The sequence below is a fragment of the Octodon degus genome, unplaced genomic scaffold, assembly GCF_000260255.1.
Source record: "Octodon degus isolate 3935 unplaced genomic scaffold, OctDeg1.0 scaffold00032, whole genome shotgun sequence".
Lineage (NCBI taxonomy): Eukaryota > Metazoa > Chordata > Mammalia > Rodentia > Octodontidae > Octodon > Octodon degus.
Genome location: NW_004524608.1, coordinates 15,453,856 through 15,481,005, shown reverse-complemented (window position 1 = coordinate 15,481,005; position 27,150 = coordinate 15,453,856). Strand labels below are relative to the sequence as shown.

At 43.2% G+C, this 27,150-nt stretch overlaps 1 protein-coding gene and 1 pseudogene across 2 annotated transcripts in view; both read left to right on the top strand.

The window, feature by feature from the left end:
- Positions 1-2,437: 2,437 nt before the first annotated feature.
- Upp2 (uridine phosphorylase 2) overlaps positions 2,438-27,150 on the top strand; it is a 273,249-nt gene continuing 248,536 nt past the window's right edge. For both annotated transcript variants that reach the window (XM_023713627.1, XM_023713626.1), the window contains exons 1-2: positions 2,438-2,583; positions 14,490-14,574. The gene's annotated coding sequence lies outside the window, so the exon portion shown is untranslated. The remainder of the gene's footprint in view (positions 2,584-14,489; positions 14,575-27,150) is intronic.
- Positions 9,656-10,369, top strand: LOC101569716 (annotated as a pseudogene).

The window sequence follows — 27,150 nt, the reverse complement described above, 5'->3', positions numbered from 1 at the left end:
TTTTTTTTTTTTTGCAGTACCAGGGTTCAAACTCAGGGCCCTGTGCTTGCCAGGCAGGCATTTATACCACTGAGTTATCTCCCCAGCCCTAGCCTAGGACTTCTGGGGAAACACACTCAGAACCTAGGAAGAGGATGTGAGCTCCACTCACCACGTGGTTTCCATGCGCTTGCTAGTCATAAGACTGCCCCTTTTGGCTGCAAATATAGGCACGTCCTCTGAGCTAGGCCATCAGTGTCCCATATTGACCAACAGTATGGTACACAATCCAAATCAGGCCAACGGGAGCTGGTGAGATAGTTCAGGGGACTAAGTGCCTGCTTAGGCAAGCACAGGGACTGTGGTTCAGTCCCTAGCACCACATGCCCTCTGGCCCCACCCCTAGAGCGGGCTGGGCCAAATTACAGGGTCCAGGTGTGATGGTGCACGCCCGTGATCCCAGCACTGGGGAGGCTGAAAGCAGGAGGATCAGTGTGAGTCTGAGATGCGTAATGAGACCCTGTGACAACCAAATACATAAAACAAAAACAAAAGCACAAACAAATCAGGTCAAGGGAAACTCTGGCCCAGGATATTACAAATGTAGAGTGGGAAGTGGGGAAGCTCTCTGTGGGTTATGTATAAGAGGGGGTGTTGTAAGTAGGATCTTCTGGGAGGCCTGTGCCAGCCCTTTCAGTGTGGAGGAAGGATGTCAGTAAATCCAAGGCACTCTGAGGTGACAGCAGAGGTGAGAAGAGGAACCTAATAGCACTGTTTGGGTTTTTGGCATCCCTGAAGCAAGGCATCTTGCTTCTCATGAAACCAAATTTCCCTTCTGCACTCACAGAAGATTGGTTTGGATTTCTTTTCATTTGAACCAGAAGTCTAAACAGGGAATAGGATTTGAGTTGTATCTTCTAAAAATGGGTAGGAGTTTGATATGCTCAGGAAAGAAGTCAGGGTGCTCTAGGCAAGCAGAGCTGCTTTAATGAAGGTCCAGCAAGGAAAATGAGCTCACTGTGCCTGGGGATCTGAGAACATCTGCTAGGATGGAGCAGTTTTGTTTTGTTTTGTTTTTTGGCGGAACCGGGGATTGAACTCAGACCCTTGCACTTGCTAGGGAAGCACTTATTCCACTGAGCCATCTCCCCGGCCCAATGGAGCAGTTTAGAAAGGAGAAAGTTGGCACAAACAAGTCAGGGGGCCAGGCATGGGGAGGTGCGCACTTGTAGCTCCAGCACTCCAGGAGCTAAGGCAGGAGGACTGCAAGTTTGAGCCCAGCCTCAGTAACTTGGATGTAGCACAGCATGATTACTATGGATTCAGCCCGCCAGTATGCAAGAAGCCTAAACCTAAAAGAGCACAAAAATCATGTCAGGCAGATTATTAAAGGAGAGAACAGCTAGAGGTTTTGGTTTTTTTTTTTTTTTTTTTTTTTTTTTGTATTTGGTACAGAATCTCCCCATGCAGCTTGGACTCATAGTGATCTTCTTGTTTTCAGACTCTCCTATCCTGGGATTACAGGTGTGTGCCAAACTGCCCTGACTCAATCACCAGCTCAGCACACCCAGGGAGCAGGGCTGGCATGGCAGTTGGGAAGTTGGAGAGTATTTTTAAAACCTAGGTAAGATCTAAGACCTGATTAGGAAGAAACAAAGTTTTAAATTTTTTTTAAGAAAAACTATTTATTTAATGATAATTTCTTGAAAGTCAGTTATGTTAAGTCTACTCAGGCTTCCATGACAGAATCCTACAGATTGACTTGGAAATTAAGAGATGTCTATTGTCTCACAGTTGTAGAGTACCAAGTTTGGCAAATTTGGTTTCTGGTGAGGGCTCTCTTCCGGGCTGTTGCGGTGGTCTTCTCAGTGGTTGTCAGATGGCTTTTCGCTTCTGCACCCTCAGGGGTGCTTGGTATCTCATCCTGTACTTTAGGGAAACCACTTCTAACAGGTTAAAGCCACACTTTTATGTTCAGACTTATTTATCTCTAACTATATCCATAGAGGTCTACCTCCAATTAACAGCCGCACTAGGGCCTGAGACTTCACATGTAATAGGAGCGGGGTAGCACAATTCAGTGCACACTGTCTATCAAAAGTAAGGGCAGGAGAAAATGAAGGCCATGGGGACATCACACACAGCCATGGTGTGTGCACACACTTATGTACACATGCTTATCAGGGAGGGCAAAGCCATCCCAACTGGTTGGAAGAAACACGCAGTCCAGTCTAGTCATGTGGAACGTGCACATCCAGGACCAGCACTACCACTTTGATTTTGAAAAGATTTTTGCCCCTGTACAACATGGAGTACATCCTAAAATGACGATTACAGTATTATTATTTCTTTTTTTTTTTTTATCATATTGGGGATTGAACCTGGTAGTGCTCTTCCACTAAAGTCTATCCCCCGCCCTTTTTATTTTTTAGTTTGCGACAGGATCTCACTAAATTGCCCAAGGTGGCCTTGAATGTGCAATCTTTCAGCTTCAGTCTCCCAAATGGCTTGGATGACAGACATGTGCCACCACAGGAGGACTGGAGCTGGCTCACACCTACTGGGGGTCACCCTTCCCAATTCCTGTTTCACTGACTTCACGTGGTAGGTTGCAAGTGACTATGGTGAAAGTGTTACACTACTGAAATAGGCAAATGCTTTAACCCAAGTCTCCCCCTCCCCTAGACTCATTTGCTAAACACTGACCAGATATTAGTGTATGTCTATAAATATTAAAATATTTAAAAAGCACACCATATCATAGTATCTGTATAAGGATTAGCATTCAGTAATAATACATATCAGACATGGATAACTTATTCAGAGGAAAGAGGAATGCCATTAGGGAGGGAGACACAAGAGCTGCAAGTGAATTTAAAGTGTTTCAGGTCTTAAGCAGGACACGTGTTAGTTATTGTGTTCACCATACTTCTTGCTTTCTGAACTATCTAGCAAGTCTGTGTCACACAGGAGCCAGTTCTTCATAGAGCACATGGGTAAGAAAGGGCAGGTGCTAGACATGGCCCTTGTGTCACCTGCTGTCGCTGCAGCAAGGCTAGATCTGTGCACCCAAATTTGCCCACAGGAGTTCTGCATGAAGTCATGATATCCCTGGGGCTGCACGCATGCCATATTTAGTTCTGAGGTTCTTCAGAGACAGGGAGAGTAATATCAACATAGTGAAGAAGTGAGAATGTCTGAGAGGACTCCATCTGGAGAACAGGCTCATTTCTGGAGGGCTCTGCTCTCTCACCTCTGTACACTGCCTAGTAGGCAGTGGGTGTGTTTACTTATAGGCAGAGAACAGAGGGGATAACATAGTACAAGGGGATATTTCTCATCAGTTTTGGTCAGAAAGCGAACTCAGATTCCTCTAGAAAGGAGTGAGTAGGGAGTGCTAAGGACAGATCCACAGTTACCACCAGACCAGAAACGTTCTCAGGGAGTGGCTTTGCTCCTACGGAAAGCTCTAGCCTTTCCACTGGGGATTCTGCCATGTTTTTATTCTGAGGTGAGGTGGTGTAAATTACCCTGTGTCATTTATATAACCCTTCCTCTTGAGACAAGTTAATAGTGCATTATGAAAAAAAAAATAGTGCATTATGGACTGGTCTGGATTCTGTACCTCTTACAGACCTCCCTTCACCCTTTTCTAGGGAGACATACTGACAGTATGCGAAGCATACCAGGCTAGTTCTGCACATGCTGTTCTCTTAGCCCAGAACACCCCACCCACCAACAGGACCTTCTATGTGTTTAAGCCCTTCCTGTGAGCAAGTTTCCACCCAGCCCTCCACCAGAGCAGAGTTTCTCTGTTTTTAGGATGTGCCTTCATCCATCCCTTCCCATGCAATATGTCCAGTGTTGAGAAAAATCCTGTGCTGTTGTCCCAGGGCTTGGCACAACCTGGCCACAGTCTCTGCTTAGTAGCAGAGGAAAAGAGTGAGGAAGAGTAAAACCAGCCCTTACTCTTCTCTTCTTGTGACATCTCTTCCTTTACTCACCCTTCCTCTTTCACACTGTCTGCTAATATCATGCAGAATTCAATTGTACACAAAGAAGCAAGACAAGAGAAGAGGCAGGGGTGCCAGAGATACGGACACAGACACAAGTGACAAGCACAAAAGGTGCAATTGTGCAGTGCTGTGGAACTTCACTTTACCCAGTGTGGTTTGCGGGAGATGAACCACCCAAAATACAAAAGTTTGAGGTGCACTGGAGACGAGGGTCAGGGGTGCCAGCAAAGTTCCTGGTCTACTCTTTCCCCTCAGCTCTGAGCCTCTTCTGCCGCTTCTGTGGGTGTCTCCAGACCTGGTCTGCAGTCTCCTGAACTACTGTTATTTAGTAGCCAGCTATTTCATGTGTGTTAAGCCCTAAATTCTGTTCTGAATACAACAGTAGTAGGTTCCACTAATTAATTAAATTGTACTTCATAGACTTGGAGTCAGGTCTCTTGCATACAAGATGCAAATTTATGCAACATATGCAAATCACTCATGTTCTCAAATTCCATGAACAAAATCTGGTAGCCTTGAGATAAAAAACCCCTGCCAAGCATCATCTCTCCTAATTATTGCTTAATTTCCCCCCCCTTGAACACTGAACTAACACTTTCAGGCTTGGCAGATACTGGAAAACACACAATGAAAGCTGGTTAATAAACAGGAAGTTCCTTAAGGGCAAGGACCCTGTAAGCTATGCATTTCATGTTCTCCAGAAGCTCCTAATACACCACAGTCTCATTCAGGGGATATACTGTTGTTGACTATTAAATTATGAGCAGTTCAGATGAACCAAAGCTGACAGCCCTCATGCTTTGCAAAAAACTATGGCATATAAGACTAGAAACAGGAAAATGATGACCTGTACTGGCTGTTTTGTGGAATGATTTTTTTGTTGTACAGGGTCTCACTATGCAGCTCTGACTCACAGGCATCCTCCTGTCTCAGTACGCCTGGGGTTCCAGGGCCAGCATGGCGTGTGGTACTGGGGATTGAACCCAGATTCTTGCACTTGCCAAGCAGGCACTTAGACCACTGAGCTATCTCCCCAACCTCTTGTGGAATAATTTTTAAAATTAATTCACATTAAATAAATTTTTAAAATTTAGTTCTCAGACTAGCCATATTTCAAATGTCTCCCAGCTACATGTGACTCTTATCAGGCAGTGATGATGCCGAATAGCTCCATTATTCTGCAGAATCTGTCAGATAGCACTGATCAGGCCACTCACTCGTCCAGGTGTGGCCCCAGGCCCAGCAGGACAGGAGCCATGGGGCTTCCCAGAAATGCAGAATCTCAGGCTGTGCTCCAGATTCACTGAGTCAGGGTCTACATCTTAACAAAATCTTCACTTAGTTCACCTGCATATCTATGGAGAGGCACTGATCTAGATACAGAAATATAAATCCAATGGTTCTCAAATGTATAAGCATTCATCAAAATCATCTGTAGTACTTGCAATCATCTGTAGTACAGATTGTTGGACCCCAGTTATGAGTTTCCCACTGAGTAGGTATATTTCTCTCTTAAGACTACCTTTAAAAAATTACCATAGTGCATATGATTTCAAATAAAAGAAATCTATTTTTCATTTCTGGAGGCTAAAAGTCTGAGATCAAGGTGCCAGCAGGGTCATGCACCCTCTAAAACGCAGGGGAATAGCTATTTCCTTGCCTCTTCCTACTGTGTGAAGGATGCTGGCATTCCGAGGCACGCACTGACTGCAGCCATGTAGTGCTGATGTCTGACTCTATCTTCTTACTGAGTTCTTCTCTGAGCATCTGTCTATGTGTCTGTCTTCTCTTCTAATAAAGTTACTTGGCATACTGTGGTAAGGGTGTATCCTACTCCATCATAGCTCACTTAGCTTAATTAATTAATGGTACCATTTCCAAATAAGTCTGCCTTTAGAGGTACAGGGAATTAGGACTTCAGTACCTCAGTCATTTATTCATTTTAGATAGGCTTTCACTTAGTTCAGGCTGGCTTTGAACTCACTATGTTGCACAGACTGGCCTCAAACTCACAGTGATCCTCTGCTTCAGCATCCTGAGTGCTGGGATCATAGGCTTGTGCCTCCACACCTGGCCAACATCTCTTTTAGAGAACATAATTTGACACAAGGAGGAAAGTTAGGAGAGGGTCCTGATCATCTACATTTTTAAGGAGCTCCCAGCTGAAGTTGATCTGCTCTGGGGACCACACTTTGTAAAACTAAGTAAAACTGTCTATCCAAACAGGTGTATATGTGGGGCTGGAGAGATGGCTCAGTGGTCTAAAGCACCTACTTGGAACAAGCTTGGCAAAGCACAGGGACCGCGGTTCAGTCCTCCAGCACCACATGCCAGCCAGTCCCGCCCCCAGGTGGGCTGAGCTGGCCACACACACACACACACACACACACACACACACACACACACACTAAAGGAATAAATAAATAAATAATTAAACAAACAAACAAACAAACAAACAGGTGTATATGAAGGTGAAGGTTGGCTGGGCATGGTAGCGCACACCTGTAATCCCAGCACGTGGCAGGCAGAGGCAGGAAGATTGTCATGAGATGAAGCCCAGCCTGGGCTACAAAGAGAAGTTGAGGACAGCCTGAATTATACAGAGAGAACTTGTCTCAAAAAAAAAAGGTGAAGTTTGTATTATGTTACAGAAATAACTATTCAACTTCTCAAATGTGGAGAATTTCCTCTTTCCTTCCTTCTTTTCTTCTTCTTCTTCTTTTTTTTTTTTGGTACCAGGGATCAAACTCGGGAAAGTGCTTGCCAGGCAGGGTCTTGAGTTATCCCCATGGCCCTCCTTCTTTCTTTCTTTTTTTTTTTTTGGAAGGGCTTTTGCTATGTTCCCCACGCTGGTCTTTGACTCCTGGGCTCAAGCAATTTCTTTCCAAAGCTTCCCAATTAGTTGGGATTATAGGCGCGTGCCACTGTACTCAGCCAGAATTCCATTTTAAAGCATGCTTGAGAGATAGCTGTCTGGTGTGTTCACAATAATTCCAACGGTAGGCTTTGCATTATTAGCATAGCAGCCATCTCTGTGACTGTCCCTGTGAGAATGCCTGCCCTTGAAACTTTCCGACTATCTCAGCTACGCATGTACTGTGTATATAACTGAAGACACCAAATGTCTCACTATTAAATTCTACACTCCCTCCGTGGAGCAGTGTTTTCAGCATTCTCCAGATTCTGACTTGATTTTGAGGGCACAGTTGTTGAATCTTTCAGGGGTAGTAATTATACCCATACTGATTATGAATTAATCAGAAATACACACAGATGATGATCAAAAGATCAGCCTTATTTCCAGTAAACACAGATTGGAGAGAACTTGAACCATAACCTTCAGAACCTTCCTACTATTCCCTAGTGAATCTATTTTATCTGACATAGTTACAGGGATACAAGACAACTCAGTCTACTCTGTGAGAGGTTTTGACAATGAACTATGGCTGTTACCATAGAGAGGGAGACTACAATGGGGAGAGGTCAGATTTTCTGAAAGAGAAGAGGAAATCCGCCTAACTTCACTTGCTAGGTGCTCATCCACCCAAAAAGATGTTGCTATTTAACACCCGTTCCATTTATTTTCCTCCTTTCAAAAGAACTCTAATGCTATTGGCACCCTCCCTCCCGTTGCCAAGTGTCTGGGAGCCCACTCTATCCACCTCAGCTCAAGCCTATAATTGTGCTAATCTTGCAAGTGATTGGTTCCTGAATTTAGGCTTCAGCCAGTTAGTGTCTGTGGTTACTCAACAGTCTGCTCTACAACGAGGGGTGGCCCCTGATACTAACTACCGTTAGCAGACTTAGGTAAAAATTCTTGCTCAACGACTCAGGAAAAGATTTTTTCTTTTTTTTTTTTTAATGAAGAAGCCTGCTGTCCCTAGAGCTGAATGAGTTTATCTTGTAGCCATAAGAGAGTCCAATTGGAAGAAAAAGCCCACCTTGAGGGTAGAACAAATAAAAAAGCAGAGAAAAAGATTACTGAGTTTAATTATAAATATCTGTTCTAGCTTTGCATTTTCTCATTATTATCAAAGATCATAATTTTCTTATCATTAATGCAAGTTATGTTACTGTCTTTCTTTCTGGCTAAAATAATTCTTACCAATACTCAAATATTGTTCCTTCAGGCTAGTAGAAGTCGCCTCATGAAATCTGAAGACATTAGACTAAGTCTGTATCCATCAATGCTCCAGTTTTATGTGTCAGTGCTGCTCTTAAAGTATGTGCCCTTAATTTCACAGATTATTCCAGACACTGTGCCACCAGTGGCTCTCAGGGCCCAACATGATACCTGCCACAGAATACATGCGAAACAGCCATTTGTGGAACAAATGCAGAGGGAAACCAAATTATCATTTTTAGCAGATGCATAATAGTTGTTTCCTATGAGGTTCAGATAAACTAAGACCTCTAAAATGGTTTACATGAATTGATGTCAAAGCTGTTTGTCCGGATCTTGTACTGGGGTCGCTGTGTGGTCAACAGAGTTTTTTGTTTTGTTTTTTTAACTACAGTAAAGGTGAAATTTAGGGTTAGGGATGAAGCTCAAGTTCAATTCTTGGTACCCACCCCAACCCTGAAAAAAGTGAAATTTATTACTGTTCAGTTGCACCTAGAATATTTCAGCCTAGGTAGTACTTAGTTAAAATAATGTTCGGTTGTTTTGAGACACAGTCTCCCAATATAGTTCAGGCCGGCTTGTACTCACTATGTAGCCCAGGCTGGCCTTGAATTCACAGAGATCCTCCTGCCTCAGCCTCCTGATGCTAGAGGGTATATCACTATACCTGGGAGCTGATAATTTTTAATTGTGGTCTGTCATTTGGTATGTCTGTTATTCTTAATTTAGTATCAACTTCAAAAAAGCCATGTATTCCTTCAGTATTTTCATATAAATCAAATAGCAAAATGTAGACTATAAGATCAAGAGGAGATTTTAGGTCACCTCATTGTTTGCTAGAATCACTTGTGGACAAACTTTGGAGGGGAGCTTGGCAATGTCTGAAGCAGGCCTGAGTTCTGTGTAAGGCAAAGATGTTCTCATGGAGCACTTCTGAGGAGCAGCTGGGCCAGGACTGGAGAGAGACTCCGTCTGTGAGGCCTGGAGGACCGTCAAGGGCCAGGCCATGGGTGCATGACAAGCCATACTCGATCATCAATTTCACCAGTGGAATAAAGGTAATAATCTAAGAGTAATAAGTAATATAAGTAATATAAGGAATCTTCACTTATAGTGAAGCCAGTAAGTATGCTTAGAAATGAAAGTTCTGATTCTAAATGTCTGAGATCACTTCTCAAGTGGTCTGAAGATTGCCATCCTGCAGAATCTGTTTGGTGTATCTCTAGAAATGATTTTCGGACTTGGGATGCATCTTTCCAGGGCGCCGGCTGCTGCTCGCAAGCCCGCTGCAGGGCGATTTTTTTTTTTCTATCAGGTCAAAATCTGTGTATATTTATGTATTATTTCAGAACTTAGGCAGTTAAGAGCAATTTGTTATTTACTGTTACCAAAGCACAGTCTTTAAAAAAAAAAAATGTACTTCATACAGGGTCTCACTACGTAGCTTGGACTTGTAGCGATCCTCCTGTTTCCAGCCTCCCCAGAGTTGGGTCTGCAGGGGTGCGCCACCACACCAGGCGTCGGGGGCGGCCTGGCGCAGCATGTGATGGCCAAACACAGTCTTAGTCAACATTCAAAGCGGAGGGTCCCGGGCCGGGCTGGACTGGCGATGGAGGGTGAGCGGGCCAAGGCGCCCGTCCTGGACGCAGAGATTGCAGCCCTGCAGCAGGCTTGCGAGCAGCGGCCGGCGCCCTGGAAAGATGCATCCCAAGTCCGAAAATCATTTCTAGAGATACACCAAACAGATTCTGCAGGATGGCAATCTTCAGACCACTTGAGAAGTGATCTCAGACATTTAGAATCAGAACTTTCATTTCTAAGCATACTTACTGGCTTCACTATAAGTGAAGATTCCTTATATTACTTATTACTCTTAGATTATTCTAAGACAACTGAGGATCAGACAAGCACTGAGATGGCAGAAGAAGGTATAAAGAAAGTTCTACAGAGACACTGATTATCAGGAAATTACCACATAGTTCCATTTCAACTTGAATTTCAGATTCTGGAAACACAGAATAAGGAGAAATTATCTTCTGTCACTACTGACCTTGCCATAATAATGGAGCCCTCAGAACACTCAGAGCTAAGTGACTTTGTGTCTAGAGCAGAAGAAAGAAGCGATTTATTCATGTTTTTCCGAGGCCTACATTTTTTTGTGAAGTGGTATGAGTATCGTAAGCGCCCATTGAAACATTTCAAGAGCTGTCTGCCATGCCACCGTGCTTGGAGCCAGCTGATGCTGGATTAAACTTGTACATCCTGTGAGCCGAAAGAAACTAAAAGTTTTCTCCTTTAACTTTCAGTGTTGAGTGTAAGAGTTCCTGAGATACCACTCTCTTGTACATGTATATTATATCCTTTGTTTCCAACACTGTTTGTTGAAGAGACTATCCTTTCCCCATTACATGCTGTCAGCATTTGTGTTGAAAATCATTTAACCGTACAATAAATACATCAAGGATTTAAAAAAAAAATTCAAGTTTGTTTGCCGTCTTCAAATTCATCAAAATGCTGTTATCATTGAGACCTTCAACATAGTCCAGATCAAGCAGGTCTCTGATATCCTGTGAAATGTTGGTTTAATAGTTTAGCTTAAAAAAACAGGAAGAAAAGAAAAATAGTTTGGTTTATTTGGCTCAAAAATCTCACTTCTGGACAGAGCGACTAATGGCCTGTAGAGCAACATGCCTAAGTTTTATTGTGACTACTGCAATAAGTACCTCACCCATGACCCTCCGTCTGTGGTAGGAAACATGAAGAGAATGTGAAAAACTGCTACCAGAAATTGATGGAAGAGCAAGCTCAGAGCCTGATTGACAAAACAACAGCTGCATTTCAACAAGGAAAGATACCTCCTGCTCATGCTCCACTCCTCCCCCAGCAGGGGCTATGATCCTACCTCAACCCAGTCTCCTGGGTTCTCCTTGCCCTGGTATGGTGCCTGTGCCCCATATGGGAGGCTCTCCCATGATGCCAATGATGGGCCCCCTCCTCCCAGGACAAAGTCAGTGGGACCTACTCCTGGAATGAGACCACTCGTGGGAGGCCACATGCCTATGATGCCTGGGCCTCCAATGATGCGACCTCCGGCTCAGCCCACAATGGTGCCTACTTGGCCAGGAATGACTCAACCAGACAGATAAAGTACAGGGGCAGCCTCTGTATCAGTTTTAAATTATTTGTTCTGCTTCACCAGGGGATCATAGTGCTTGACTCTGGGTGTTTTCTTTCTTTCTTTTTTTTTTTTCCCGGAACCGGGGATTGAACTCAGGCTCTTGCGCTTGCCAGGCAAGCGCTTATTCTATGGAGCCTCTCCCCAGACCTCTGGGTGTTTTCTAACAGCATGAATGACCAGGAAGACTTGCTCCCCCTTCCTATCAAAGAATAGTTTTGAAGGGAGAAGTACAATAACCAGCAGTGCAGAAAGTACAGTTTCATTTGTATTGTGAAATGTGAAAAGAAACTTGTCAGCTCTTTTAGTTAAAAAAGACTCACTTCTTAAAAAAAATAAAATTAAAATAAAATTAAAAAACACTTCTTTTGAGGAGATGCAATGTAATATGAAGTGGTTATTGGGCTTTTTAAAAAAGTTATAAATTATTTGTAGATTGGACTCAGTGTCTCGCCACATAGTTTAGACTGGCCTTGCACTCCTTTATATTCCAGGCTGGCCTAGAACCCACTGCAATCTCCCAACCTCAGCCTCCTGACGGCTAGGTTTCCAGGTGTGTGCCATCAGGCCTAACAATTTACATTTCCTGGGTTTCCATGATTTTTATGTTTCCCCTTTGATGAAAGTCAGATTTTTCTCCATTCTCTCTCTCTCTCTCTCTCTCTTTTTTTTTTTTTTTTGGTGGTACTGGGGATTGAACTCAGGGTGTTGTGTTTGCCAGGCAAGTGCTTATTCTTCTGAGCCATCTCCCTGGCCCTCTCCATTCTCTTGAAGCCACTCCCTTGAGACCCAATTTGCCCACGATTGCCCAGTGTGGTGGATGAATGGTGCTTGAATTTTCTTCAGCCCTGTTGAGAACAGTTCCTAAAGTCAGGAGCCTTGAACTCACAGAATCACCCAGGTGAACTCTTACCAAATCACCCATCTTTGGGTAAATTAAACTATGGCAGTTGCTCCTCAGAGTTTTCAGTCCCCAGAGATACATGGCAGGTTATCTTGCTACAGTGCTTGACGTGCACCTCTGTCCTAACTGCAAGTAGCCTGAGCCTCGCTGGCTACCTGGGGCTCCACCTGGACTGCATGTTTCCTGTTCTCATCACGTGATGATGATTTAGCTGTCTTTATGAAAAGACACTGAAAAGAAACCTACCCTCCAGTGCAATAAAAGCAAAAAATGTCTACAAAATGAAGGCATGCTTGAACTTAGAAATTAGTGGTAGTCTGGAATAAAATGTCTCTATGATTGTTAGGGGGGTACATATACTTGGTAGTATTATGATTTATTAAAATATTGACTGGTGTCACGTTGTGGTGTTTTTTTCCCATCATTCCAAGAAGGTGTTGAAACATAGTAAAAGTTATAGGTGTCAAATATGCTGAGCTCCTGTTTCCTGAAGCTAAAGAAGGAATTCTGAGGAACAATGGAGGCTGAGTAGGAAAATTTATTGGGGAAGAGGAGTGGGGAATAGGAATGGGGAAATAGGGAATAGGCATAGCTCCTGAGAGATAGGAGGGGTCCCCGGTGGGTTGCCAGTGAGCAGCCCTCTGAAGGGAAATTCTGCAGAGCAAAATCATGAAGTGGGTACAACAGGGTCAAACGTATGATCAACCAATAAGAGCGCAAGTACAGTGACTTAGGTAATATTGATCTAATGGTCACAAGAGTACATGAGTGACATCATTAACCTTGACCATAATCTATAGTCTTATTCTCATCTTTACTCTTAGCAGTCTTCATCTTAGAAGGAAGGACACGGGGTCCACCCCAATAAGATAATGGCAAACTGCAAAAGGGTGAGACCAATAATTCCAAACCTCCAATCAACCCGTAGGGAAGTGACTCCCTCAAGGGCCCAACCCTGCCTGGCTGACTGCTATATTTCTACCGACTTAGCTATCTAGAAATTTAAGATAACTTTTCTTCTTATCTTCTGTGAAGGACTAAGATTGTTGAAAATGTTATTCTTGGGGCTGGTGAGATGGCTCAGTGGTCTAAAGCACCTACCTAGAACAAGCTAAGCAAAGCACAGGGACCGCAGTTCAATCCCCCAGCACCACATGCCAGCCCGCCCCGCCCCCTGGTGGGCTGAGCTGGCCACACACACACACACACACACACACACACACACAATTTTAAAAAATAAATAAATAATTTAAAAAAGAAAAAAAGAAAATGTTATTCTTGAGTCCTGGAGGAAAACAGAAGGGGGCTTGAGAGAAGGACAGAGAGCTTCTGCCCAGACAGAGAAGGGTTCAGTTTGATGAGTCCTCGATGCCTTCCTCTAGGGGAAGGAGCTGGTAGGTGGTGGGCACAGAGGGTGCGGAGGGCCTGCAGGGTGCACAAGGAGGCTGCTGCTCCAAGCCTTGCTGAGGCCCATTGAGGACCTGGGGGCCTTGGGCTTCCACAGACCACGCAGGTCAACAGAGACAATGGAAAAATGCAGTGTGACTTAGAATTTATTGAGAGCTGTGTCTCCCCAGAGCACATAGTTAAATCCTATTTCTCTGCCAGTCCTCTTGTGTCTACCTGTGGCTAATGCTGAGTCTGAGTCTACAGGTTAGAGTACTGAATGCCATTTGGGGCATGCCCCTGAAGAGTTCCTGTGGTCTCTACTCCAAGTCCCGCTTCCAATGCCTTCTCAGAGTGACAGGAAGCAAAGGCTTCCAAAGCCCTGCTGAGGAGGGAGCCCTGGGACATGTGGGGCCTGGATCCTGAGTTACTGCTTGGAGAAGAGCTGCCTGGAATTGCCTCCTGACTGGGAGGGGACACACATAGTGGAATTTTCATGAGTAAGGAATGAATTGCCTGTCTTAAACACTGTGATTTGGAGGTTTTGGGGTATTTTTGTCCCTTTGCATAGAATTAGCTTTAATTGCCTGGCTAATTCCAATGTCCCACCCTCCTTCCCCATGCACCACACATGCCTTCCAAGTGCTTCTGAGAGGAGGAGAGATGACCCCAATAATACCTGAGATTGAGTTTCCTACTGACACACTCGGACTCAGAGAGGGATTTCATTTGATTAGAAAAAAAGAAATTATTTGAAAGAAGATAACATTATAGACTAGGAATTTTATCTCACTTCTTCATCTGAACTCTTTTTCATTCTGGGAAAGACATAAAGTGAGGCATTCTGGCTTTTCTAAAAGGCAAGGCCCTCAGCACAGACTTAATGTGTGTGGCTCTTTCCCTCAGGCCAGCAGTAGCTTCCTGGCAGCTCGTCTGGCGCTTTATTCCAGGCCCTTCCACGGGGTGGCCAAGGGTCTAGGACAGCGAACAGGTAAGCCTTTCTTTCAGTCTTTTGCTCCTTCAGTCCATTAATTGGATTGAAATTTCTACTTCAGGCTGTTCTCCTCATCTCTAGCTAATGCTATCGCCTGAAATACTGCCCACCACACATGAGCTTTTGACAGCAAGAGCCGCTCAAAAGCCTCTCCACGCCTCTGTTCCAGGAATAACCCAAGGAAAGGGTTGCTACCTGTGAAAGCTAAGTGGTGAAACCCTCTCTGTCCACCGCTTCAAAAGCGTAACTGTCATCGTCTGCCTTATTTTGTATTATAGCTGCTCTCTGTCAATGAAACGTCCCAGCTCTCTATTCATTATAGAGAATAAAGAGCTTTTCAAGTGTGAGATGCTAAACCCAGAAAGGAACAGAGCTATTTTTAAGAAGGCTTCAACTCTGAGCTGTTGCAAGGGGCGAGCCTGCCAGCAATGCAGGTCTTCCAGGGAGGCCAAGACCCAGGGAGGTCAGGAAGGAAGCTCCTGGGGCGCAGCGTCCCTGCTCTGGCCGCGACAGCCCTGCTGGCTCCTACCTGCCTCTTGTAGACAGGATCGCCAGGGGCCGGGGGAGGACGTTTCTTCTCACCTATTCTGAGCTTGCTGCCTGCCCCAGGCTTCTCACACCCACTTCCTCCACAAAGGAAACAAGCTGCTCGGCTCCCATCTCGGGAGGCAGGGAGGAGGGGCGCCTGTGTGTCCTCTCCTATCCCCGGCAAGCCATATGCAACTGGCAGCCACCACGCTTCTCTGCAGGAAGAGGATAATCAGAGCTGGATTCCCAAATGAAAGGAGGAGCATGCAGAGTTGCCCGCCTCCTGTCCAACTGCAGTGAAACCACCCTGCTGGGGCTCGCCAGAGCTGTTGGGAAGGCGTGGGGACAGGGACCTGGAGTCAGGGTTAGGAGACCTGGTTCCTGCTTCAAGGGCCTCACCCTCTCCTAGGGAGCAGTGAGGATCATGGCTGTTTCCTCTGCAAGGTCACCTGTCACTGTGGAGGTAATCAGTGCTCTGAGGTTGGCAGACGTATGTTTTCCTGTTGTTCAAGGTCATAACATGATGCCACTGGATGCCCAAGGAGACATTGAAAGCTGATAGAAACTATTTGGGGCTCGAAAGAAGTAAGATAACATTTCCTATCCTCCCAATGGATTCCACATCTCCACCAGAGAAGAGGAGTAGGAGATTAAGACAGTTCTATCAAGAGTAAAAAAATGTACGCATCGTAATATGGTCAGAGAGAACCAAAACGACCAACAAATATTATACTAGAGTGGTTGCAGGAAAGAGAAACTTATTTGATCATAATATATCTTGTACCACAGAGAACTTCTGAGAGACTATGAAGACACAATTGGGTTTTTTAAAAGGAAAAAAAATTATAGCCAGGAAAAATATAGGCAAAATAAGATGATTAGATTTAAAAGAAAAGATAATATAGTCAAGATAATAAGAGTCTATTGTCATAACAATGAGGCAGCCAATGAGGCCCTGAGCTTCCAGGAAGCCAAAGGAAAAAGGGAAATACGATCACTAAATTTACATCTTTCTTGAGGCCCACACCACCATCACCACCATGACCACCACCACCACCACCCATTCCTTATTCTTTTTATCCTAAGATTCATAAGCATGGGTATTTATCTTCATGCAGAGAATATTTAGGAAGTTTCATTATGGTCTTCTTCAAGTATTTGATGGGCTGCCAAGTACGAAACAGAAAGATTGCTTTGGGTAATTCCAGATCACAAAACTAGAATCAATGAGTGTAAGTTAAGAGGAACAGATTTTGGTTAAAAATAAAGAACTTTCTAACAATTAGAGTTGTCCATAAATGGAATGAGCTGTCTGGCAAAGAAGTGAGCTCCCTGTTACTGGAAGTGATCAAACAGAGGCTGGCTAACCATCTGTTAAGGATGAGAAGGGTTTGCGCATAATGAGTGAATTATGCAACAACATAATATGAGGCTCTTCATGACAGTTTTATTTATAATAGTGGGGGGAAAATAGAATCAACCTAAATGCCCAACAGTAAGGGATTAGTTAAGTTATTTATATACTTTCTTGTGACTTATTTATTTATTTACAGATTTTACAGATATTAAAAAAGCAAAGACATGGGGGAAAGGCTGGCAATCAGCTACATAAAGAAAAGCAAAGTCCTAAAATAGTAATATATTGTGAACCATTTTGTGAAGAAAAATTATGCAGAGAAACAATACTAAAGATACTAAAGAGAGCACATACATAAAAACATTAATAGTAGTCATCATTACTGTTTGCATTTTGGGTGATTTTTCTCCTGCAGGCTTTTTAGGCTTTCCCAAGTTTTCTACTTTAAATACTTACTGCTTTTATTATTTTTTCTTTTTTTGTTATTGTTGTTTTGTTTTGTCTTTTCAAGACAGGATCTCTCTATGTCATGTAGGCTGGTCTTGAACTCATAGCCATCCTCCTGCCTCAGCCTGTGTGCTGGGATTATAGGTATGTGCCACCATGCTTGACATTAGCTGCCTTTTTTTTTTTTTTTTTTTATGGAACTGGGGATTGAACTCAGGCCCTTGCACTTGCCAGGGAAGCGCTTATTCCACTGAGCCTTCTCCCTGACCCCCATTAACAGCTTTTATAGTTAGAAAAAAGAAAGCAAAAAAGAAAAACACAAAAATAAAAACAAAGAGCCCTTCATTAGTCCACAGTTTTAACTGAGATGATTCATGTTTTCAAGCTTAATACTGTATTCCATAATTTTATTTAAAACTTCAGATGATGTCTCTCTTCTTTGTTTTTGTTTTTGAGATAAGGTCTCATTTTGTATTTCAGATGGACCTTGAGCTTGTGGCATTTGTCCTGCCTCAGACTCTTAGCTCAGATCCCCCACTCCCACCCTGTGGTGGAATCACAGGCACAAGATACCAAGACCACTAGCTTTCTCTTCTTATAGAATATAAATACCTTTGTAACAAAGAAATGTCGGCTAAAGTTTGTGAGTTTTAGATGCAACTGAATCTGAGTGTGCTTGCTGGTGCCATTTCATCTGCCGCCCCACTGCACTTGATTTGAGGCCAAGTGACTGAAGTCTCCTTGGAAACACATGGAGTATAAATGTGAAAGGCTGCCCAGTAGGGCTACAGGTATAGCTCAGTAGTAGGGCATCTGTCTAGCAAGTGCAAGGCCCTGGGTTTGAGCCCCAAATAAATGTCTGTACAATAAAGAAGAAGGAGTTCAAAAACGAATCAGACACAATCGGGTCTTAAATTTAGGTCCTGCTACATGTTGACTTTCTCAACCTTGATGGGGAATAGTAGCAACAGCTGAGATCTGTAGCAGCTTCAGTGTGTGCCAGTCACTGTTGAAGTGTTTCACATGCAGTAGAATTCTGCTAACAATCATCTAAGGTGAAGTTTTTATTTTTAATGGCCCAGGAGATTGAACCCAGGGCCTTGTACATACTAGGCAAGTGCGCTTCAACTAGGATATACCCCTCGGCCTTCTTATTTTATTTTAAAACAAAATCTCACTGAGTTACCCAGGCTGGCCTCGAACTTGCAATCCTCCTACCTCCACCTCCTGAATAGCTGTGATTACAGGTGCACGCCATTACTTCCGGGCTGGGATGAATACTATTATCTTTATTTTTTTCAGATGATAAAAATAAAACAAAGAATTTCAAACTATCTTGCCAAGCCCACAGAGTGAGAAACTGATGGAGTGAAAATTCAAACCCAGACAGTCTAATGTTAGGATCTACAGCGCTGAGCTCTGTACCTTCCTGCCTTACAGAGCTGTGGAAGGGGAGAGTAAATTAATATATGTAAAGTGCCTAGCAGAAAAGTGGGCAGTCAGTATGTTAGTTTTCTTTCAAAACATTTCCATTGCTCCCTGGGCCCAGAAAGACATTTGATTGCCTTCCCCATACTGTATTCTGTCCCACTGGGCAAAGGTGGCTGGATGGTGGGCAGTTTTACAGTGAGTTTACTATCAATAACCCTAATGTCAAATCAGGAATATTAGAAATCGTGTCCTACAGGACTCCATTCCGGGCCTGATTCTTTAATATTTCATCAATGATTTACATGGATAGAACAGAAAATAAGCTCCTAGAGCTGACAGATGATAGCATGCTGTTAGCAGATGACACCCGTCGTCAGCGAGGAAGGCGAGCATCCAGGACAGGATTAGAATTCCAAATGGTCTGGCAAGATGGAGACGAGGTGGAGGCAAAAAGAATGAACTTCATTAGTAACGAGCACAGAGCAATACAATTATTAAGAGGGCAAACAGATGATACTGGCATAGTAAGGGCAGTGACTAACCACGAGCTCTCGTCCCTGGAAGGGGTTAATGGTGGAAATTGTTCAGAACTGGAAATGAGACAGAAAGTCAAACATGATTCTGGAAACGTACTGACAAGTGAATCAATTTTCCCATTATATACTGTGTGTTAAAGCCCTTTTTGGGAATGTTTTTTTCCCCCCTATTTCAATATTGTTCTGGATGTCTTGGAAAAGGCATAGAGAAAGCAGAAGAAATCTTTATGGTTGCAAAGTATAAAATGACATCCCTTCATTGAAGAAAGTGAGTCCGCTGCTGACGATTCACTTAGGAATCATTTAGTGAGCACAATTTAGGTGCTAGCCTTTGTGCTGGGTGCTGGGGAACAAAAGCTATCAAGACCTGCTTTGTACCCTTGAGTGTGGAGACAAGAGAAGGATCACTTTAAGCCTATAAAAAGACTAGTTATTCAGAATAGGACCGAGATTCCTGATATCTATGCCAGTTATCAGTAACTCCTATGACCTCTCTCCTTTTCCTTTTCTTTCTTCCCACTTCTGCTTTTCTTCCCTTTCACTCTTTATCTGTAGTCTTTGGATCTTTGACTGCAGCCTGCTAGCAGGCAGGCTAGCCAGTTATTTTCAGTGAAGTCCTATCTGAGACTTTGCCAGGATACTGTGGTGGATTGTCATTTGGTGGTCAACTTTTTATGCCCAGCTGAATTGAACTAGCATGGTGCTGGGTGTGGGAGGCCCACCTGAGGATTGGTGCCAGCAGCATAAATGGCAGAATTGGAGAAGCTGTTGAGAGGCTCTTAGGGGAGCTGTTTTGGAGAAGCTATTAGGGAGCTGCTGGTTCTCTTGGGCTGTTCTGGTAGGAGACCTGGTCATGAACTTGGCTATTCTCATCAGAAGAGGAGCTTGGGACCTCATTGTCACTGGGAATGGCTACAATTCACTTTAGGGGCGCTCCATTCCTCACCTTGAGTATCGGTTCCTGGCTCTGGAGGGGAAGACAGTGCACTGCTCAGTCTCCTGGAGAAGCTTGCCATGCTGGCTTTCCTGATGGGAACTCAGTTTTCCTCAGCATCAGAGGAATGAGGGACCTCACTGCTGCTGAGGATGGCTATAGTACTTATCAGGGGATCTCTGTTTCTTACCTTGAGCTTCGCTTCTTGGCTCCAGTTCAGATCCCTCATCCTGCTGGCACAGACTTTCTAGCTTCCAGCACTGACCTTTGGGCCTTCCCATTGCAGATCCATGCAACAGACTGCTATGAGACATTGTCATATGCTCTAGACCTCCAGTTGGACTCATAGGAGGCATTGTTATGGGCACTAGGTCTTCAGCTGGACTCATGCTGGACATTACCATGAGATCAGGCCCACAGCTGAATTCTTTGGTCTTTAGTATGTGGACAGATTTCTTGCACTCTGGTATATGATTCTTTGTGTGATTAATTATAAAATAATCTTATAAAATGTGTCTGAGACTGGGTATGGTGGAGCATGCCTGGAATCCCAGCACTTGGGAGGCTGAAAACAGGAGGATCACTAGAAGTCCAATCTGTACAGTGAGACCCTGTAGACCTTGTCCTAAATACATAAAAACAGTGTCTGTATAGTAATATTCCCCTTGTAAAGTCCCAAACCATAATGGATACCTTGAACCTCTCTTTCTTTGCATTTCAAGGTATGTCTATAAAATTACTTCTCACCTTCCACATATTCTGCTAAAGTTGTAGACAAGGAAGTAAGGCTCGGACAGAAAAGAGTAGATTCCCAAGCAGATCTGTTTGGCTGGAGGATGTATATTATGAGCAGTATAATATTAAAGAACTTGATGAGACTAGATGTGGTGACGTGTGCCTTTAATCCCAGCTTTTGGGAGACTGTAAACAGGCAGATCACTATGAGTCCAATCTATGTAGTGAGACCCTGAACACCCTGTAGATCCTTCCCTAAAAATAAAGAAGAAGAAGAAGAAGAAGAAGAAGAAGAAGAAGAAGAAGAAGAAGAAGAAGAAGAAGAAGAAGAAGAAGAAGTTGATATTCATCTAGTTGGTGACATCCAGTCAATGAAGGTTTGTGAGAAGGAATCAAAGATCACTTTAGAATTTTATGAATAGTAAACTTATTGTAGAGTCAATGGATTATTGGGGAGAAGACTGGAAGCAAAGATACTAATAAGAGATGAGGGGCCCGGGGAGATGGCTCAGTCAAATAAGCGCTTGCCTGGCAAGCAAAAGGGCCTGAGTTCAATCCCCGGTTCTTCAAAAAAAAAAGATACTAATAAGAGATGATCACTAATCTACAGAAAAAATGTTAAAAGAGGCAGAAGAGAGATGGAAGTGAGTGACACTGTAAAGGAAATATCCATGAGATTTGGTTCCCGAATGAAGACAGACAGACAGACAGACAGAGGAGAGGGTAGGGGAGAGAAATTAAAAACAATGCATAGATTCCAGACAAGGAGTTTGGGAAATAAAAGTATCATTAACCAGTGTGGAGCAGTGGGAAACTGAAAGTAGTTGGTGGCAAAGGAACCATGGTAGGCTCAGGATGTCTTTGTGTTGCTGGCTTCATTTATAAATAAAAGCCATCTATCCAACAGGGAGCTAGGAATAGATTCCTAGATCATCCTCACAGAGGTAGTGGTGTGTTTTGGACACCTCTGCCTGTGTATCCCACTGATAAATCACACTCCTCATGCCAAAGACTGAACTGTACTCTCATTCACAAGCACAGATTAATGTGCATTTCTCTTCAAGGTTAACCACACTTTTAAACAATGCAGGCCACCAAACTCAGAGTCATCGCTTGTCTCTGGCACCTTCCCATCTTCCACAGTGAGTCAGCAAAACAATGGACTCTAAGACCAAAGCATACTGTGTCCAGGTGACCATGGTGAATCTTTTCTTTATTTCTTCTCTTAGCTAACTCATTAATTCTCTATTAATTCTCTGTATCTGTCTCTCTTTCTCACTCTTCCCTCCTCTCTTCTCTCTTCTTCCTGCCCTTCCCCTTCTCCTCCTTCACTTTCTCCTTTTCCTCCCTCCTCCTTCTCTCTCTCTGTTCTGGACACTGAACATTCTCAAACCCTTTTAAGTTTTATTTTGAGACAAATATTTGCTAAATTGTCCAGGTTGGCCTCAAGCTTGCCTTCCTCCTGACTCAGCCTCCTCTGAGTAGCCAGGACAACAATATGCCCTACCATAGCTGGTTTCACAGCAGTTTTGTAACAGGGTTTCTTGCTATACAAGTGTATTTTTACACTTCTCAGAAGATGGAATTAAAAGTTTTCCTGGAATGAACAAACCTGTCCAAGTCAGTCCTTAGGGATTTTTCTATACATCCCATCATGAAAGTTCCCCATCTCCTTGCCTCTGTCCTATGATACCAGGCACAGCGGTATCTAGGGGCCTTTGTGGACACTGCCATGACTTTGGAATACCCTTTTCCTCTTCTGCAGCACATCTTTCAAATTCTGGCTCACACACTAGTCCCACTGTGAGTGTTTCTCTAGCCTCCTATTGCTTGAGTCTCTCCCTTTCTGTTGCTTTTCTTGAAAAGCAAAGGGCTGAGTTGAGGATGTGGGGGTGGGGCATACAATCAAGGTTGACACAAAGGATTGTGGGACACAGAGAGGTGGGACATCAAGGGGAAAAGAGTGACAGTCTCGGCTGGTCTTGGTTGACTGCAAGAATTAGATTTATGGAAACAAACACAAAAAGGTTAATTTGGCTTTCAGCATATTTTGATTAAGAGGCTAGAAATGGCTAATATTAGGTAACTAATTATGGTAACATTTACAAAAGTAAAAAGGATAGCTGGATCAGGGAAAGGTAGTTGGAAATCATATGGAAGAAGTAAATAGCAGATGTGTAGGGAATGAAAGAACAGAAATGGTGGAGGAAGAGCTGTGGGAGAGGAGAGCGGGACTGAGGACGGAGCAATCCGTACATAGTCAATATGGAAATGGCACTGCGAATCGGCCAGAGAAGTCTAGCCAGCCGGAGAGAAATTACATATTTTATTTTTCCTTTTTCTTTTGTCTACAATCTTTTTATGAGAAATATCCCATTTCTGAGATGCTGCACTTCTGATTTAAGATAATGCTGATTTTCTGTTCAAATCTTTTAATGGTGTGAAAAATTATTTTTTTCTTCAAGAACTCTTTCCTCCCTGGCTCTCTCTTCCTTCCTTCTTCCCTTCCCTCCTACACTAAGCTTTGAACTCAGCCTTACATGTGCTGGGCAAGCACTCTACCATGAGCCATAGCTTTGGAAAGAAACTCTCTTTAGGACAGTGATTCTTGGTTGTTTTTACAGGAATTTTTAGAAATGAACTTATTTAAAAATACATATTTGTACTGGACATGGTGGCACACGCTTGCAGTCCCACTGTTTGGGAGACTGAGGCAGTATTACCATGAGTTTGAGGCCATCCTGGGTTACAGAGTAAGTTCATGGCCAGCCTCAATTATAGCACAAAGCTCTGTCTCAACAAAACAAAACAAAACATGCATACAGTGGAATCTGTTCACCAACTTAATTATTTCTGTGATTCTGGTTGCAAACTGAGTTGGTTCTGAACTGAACCTAATTCACTGTTGATTTACTGTTGACTTTATGGGGGAAAATTGATTCCCCTTATGGGAAAATAGCTAACAAACACTTGTTTTAAAAATAACTCAAGTTAGGGGTGGGAGAGATGGCTCAGTGAAATAAGCACTTCCCTAGCAAGTGCAAGGGTCTGAGTTCAATCCTCTGTTGCACGAAAAAACAAAACAAAACAAAACAAAAAAAACCCACAATAAAAATAACCCAAGTATGGGGCTGGGGAGATAGCTCAGTAGAATAAAAGGGCCTGAGTTCAATCCCTGGTTCAGCTCCCCCCAAAAAAACCCAAATAATTCATAAATGTACAAGTAAATATGAAAAAGCCCTTCCATATACTGTTTGGGATACGACCTTTTTTATTTTTCAGACCACATGCCCAATTATATATGAACATGGCATTTCGTTAAGTTATTTGTCCAAGTGAGCCCATCCTAGTCCATAACCACTGATAGCAATGGACTATGATATTAATGATGGTTATGTTTATGTAGCACTTTCATGCACACTTTGTGTCCTGGATCCTAGTGCTGATGTTCAGGAACAGGCAGGATGGGTTATTGGTGTCACTGTACAGAGGTCATTGTCCAGAGTCTCATTGCTATTTGTGCTGGATTGAGGTCATTTACACTAAATGAGTTCATTTTTCATATGGCTCTATTTCTCATGAGGAATTTCTACAATCAGGTCTTCCCAGTCCATGCTAGATGTCCTAAACAGTATGTTAACTTGAAACCTGGATTAGATACAATTAAGTATGCCCATATAGTTTCCCAGTGGTGTTTTCTCTTGGGAACAGGGTGATCTGTCAAATGTCTGTATCACATTGGGGCTGGGGAGATGGCTCAGTAGAATAAGCACTCGCCTGGCAAGTGCAAGGGCCTGAGTTCAATCCCCGGTTCTTCCAAAAATAAAAAATAAAAAAATAAAAAAAAAATGTCTGTATCACACCTTGAAGTGATAGCAATGGAAGATGTAATAAAAATGTGACAGGATCCCACACTGATGTCTCTCTGTATAATCCAGCCAATAGATGATACTGGTGGGCTCAGGGCACAGTAAATGTGGTAGAGCATGTGTCTTGGATGCATAGGCATGGGTTTGATGCCCTGCACAAATAAAGTTGGCAAGGGCTAGGGAGATGGCTCAGTAGAAAAAGTGTGTGCAAGGGCCTGAGTTCAATCCCTGGTTCTGAAGAAAAAAAAAAAAAAAAAAAAAAAAAAAAAAAGCCAGCAATGGGTACATCTACTATTGGATGACATGCTAATGAAATTTTGGGGCAAGACACATTATGTTGGAAAGAATACAATTGTATATAGTTTTTTATTTTTTAAACTTATTTTTTTATTTTAGAAATTTTGTTTTCAGAAGAGTACAATTGTATACAGTTTCCGAGACACATTTTTTTTTCTGTATTGTGGCAGCTGGAAATAGATCTTCATCTTACAAATTCACAGGTCTTTGGCGGGATGAAAAGCAGGAAATGGAGACTCATTAAAACTAGCTTCATGCCTGGCAAGCGCAAGGGTCTGAGTTCAATCCCCGGTTCCACAAAAAAAAAACAAAAACAAAAACAAAAAACTAGCTTCTTGTGTACTCTTCCATTTCCCTGTCTTGGCTGGGTCATTTAAACTGCCAAGTCCCCAAACACTAGGTGCCAGGTATAACACTCTCTGTGGACTACACAGGACGAGCTCTTAATAACAACTAACCTTTATTGAGAGCTTACCCTGCTCCAGTTACTCTTCTTAGTGCTTTGAGAAGATTTTCTCATTTAATCTTCCCACTGAAACTCTTAGGAAAGTCCTAGAAGTATCCTACTTTCATAGAGGACCAAACTGAGATTTAGAAAGCTCAAATGAATATGGCTAGGGCTGGTGAGATGGCTCAGTGGTCTAAAGCACCTACTTAGAACAAGCTTAGCAAAGCCCAGGGACCACGGTTCAATCCCCCAGCACCACATGCCAGCCAGCCCGCCCCCTGGTGGACTGAGCTGCCCCCCCCACAAATAAATAAATAAAATTAAAAAAAAAATGAATATGGCTACAGGTTAAAAACTATATGGTAAAACTGGGAGCGGCACCTGGCAGTGGTAGGAAGCCAGGTCTTCTTGATACAGGGAGAAAAACTGGTCTTTGGTGGGTGACCTCCAAACCATATAGGGAACCTCCAAATGACATAGGGAAAAACGATCTCTGGACCTGACCTGCACGCGTTCGTGTTCTCTAAAACCGAAGAATGAATTTTAGGAACAAACAGAGGTTATGAGCAGAATATATTTATTGAGAGAAAGAAAGCTCCTGTCCCAAGACAGGGACAGCAGGCGCAGGGGGTGGGGTGGGCGAGCGGGTAGTTCCCCCCCAGGAAGTTGTCTCTTGCAGGAACTTTTATAGAGGAAAACCATGTGGTGAGGCGGGTCTAAGGTGGTGGAGAAGACATGGGAACTCGCTTAGTTGGGCATGAGGTGGGACAAAACTATGGTCAACCAATGAGATTACAAACACCATTGCTCAGGTAAAATTGATTAAATCCAGTATCAAATGGGAAAGCGAGTCATGTAGCAAGCGGGCACGAATACAGAACAGGGTCTCATCCTGTTAGGGGTTGGGCTAGTGACTCATTTGGGCTCTTTCAAGTTGACTGATACTATTTAGGATATCAGTCCCTAATGCCCAACCCTAGGGAAGTATGTAGCTGTGCTTTCTCTTTTGTCTTGGTCTTCAGGTGTGGCCCATATGGGAGTGTCTGTCTCTTCCAAGCTGCAAAGTCACCTTGTCTTCCATCTTGTCTCCTTGAGGGCCTGGCCCTGGCTGACTGCCTATAATATTTCTGTCTAACTTGGCTGCCTGCAACATTCTCACCTCTCCACTAATATTAACTCATTTGCCCCACGCTTCATTCACGTCATCCTTTCCTTCCTCCCTTCCCTTCTCTACGTGTGCCATATAACTTTGATTTGTTATAAACAGAGCTGCCTCCAGGATTAGACATGGTGTGCTAGTGAGGGGTGGTAAACAGGAATGATAGTGAAAGTAGGCTCCTCAATTTATCACACCCATGTGTACACACAGGTGCGCGCACACACAAACTAACCTTTGGGTTACCTTTTGCACAGAGCCAGAGAATTAAATTATCAAATTAAACAAATCAAGCAAAGTATAGTTATACTGACTCTTTAAAAAGTAAAGGAAGGAAAAAATATAGAAAAGAAAAAACAGTGATAAAGTCAACTGAATCAATTTATTTATTCCATTTTGTAGTCTGGGTATTGAACCCAGGGCCTTATGGCCCCCTTCATTTTACTTTGAGACAGAGTCTTATTTAGTTGCCCAAACTGGCCTCAAACACAAGTTCCTTCAAGCTAGTTAGATGGAAATTAATACGCAGGCAGAGAGGGACTGGGCTCTCAATGAAGTCAGTACAAAACAAAGATGACACAATTGTGGCAGGAGGTGTAGCTGAAGAAGGCCAGGCCTCAAAATCAGCTATATTGCTTGATCAATTTTTCATGCCTGTATCTTGTAATATGAGCTATTACTTTGTAGGTAACAGCACAGAATGCACTAACCAGTGTTACTCTCCTACAATCTTGTTTCGAAATTTTACACCATTGTTTTTATGTTTTTCCCCTTCTTTAAAAGAGAGAGAGAGAGAGAGAGAGAGAGAGAGAGAGAGAGAGAGAGAGAGAGAGAG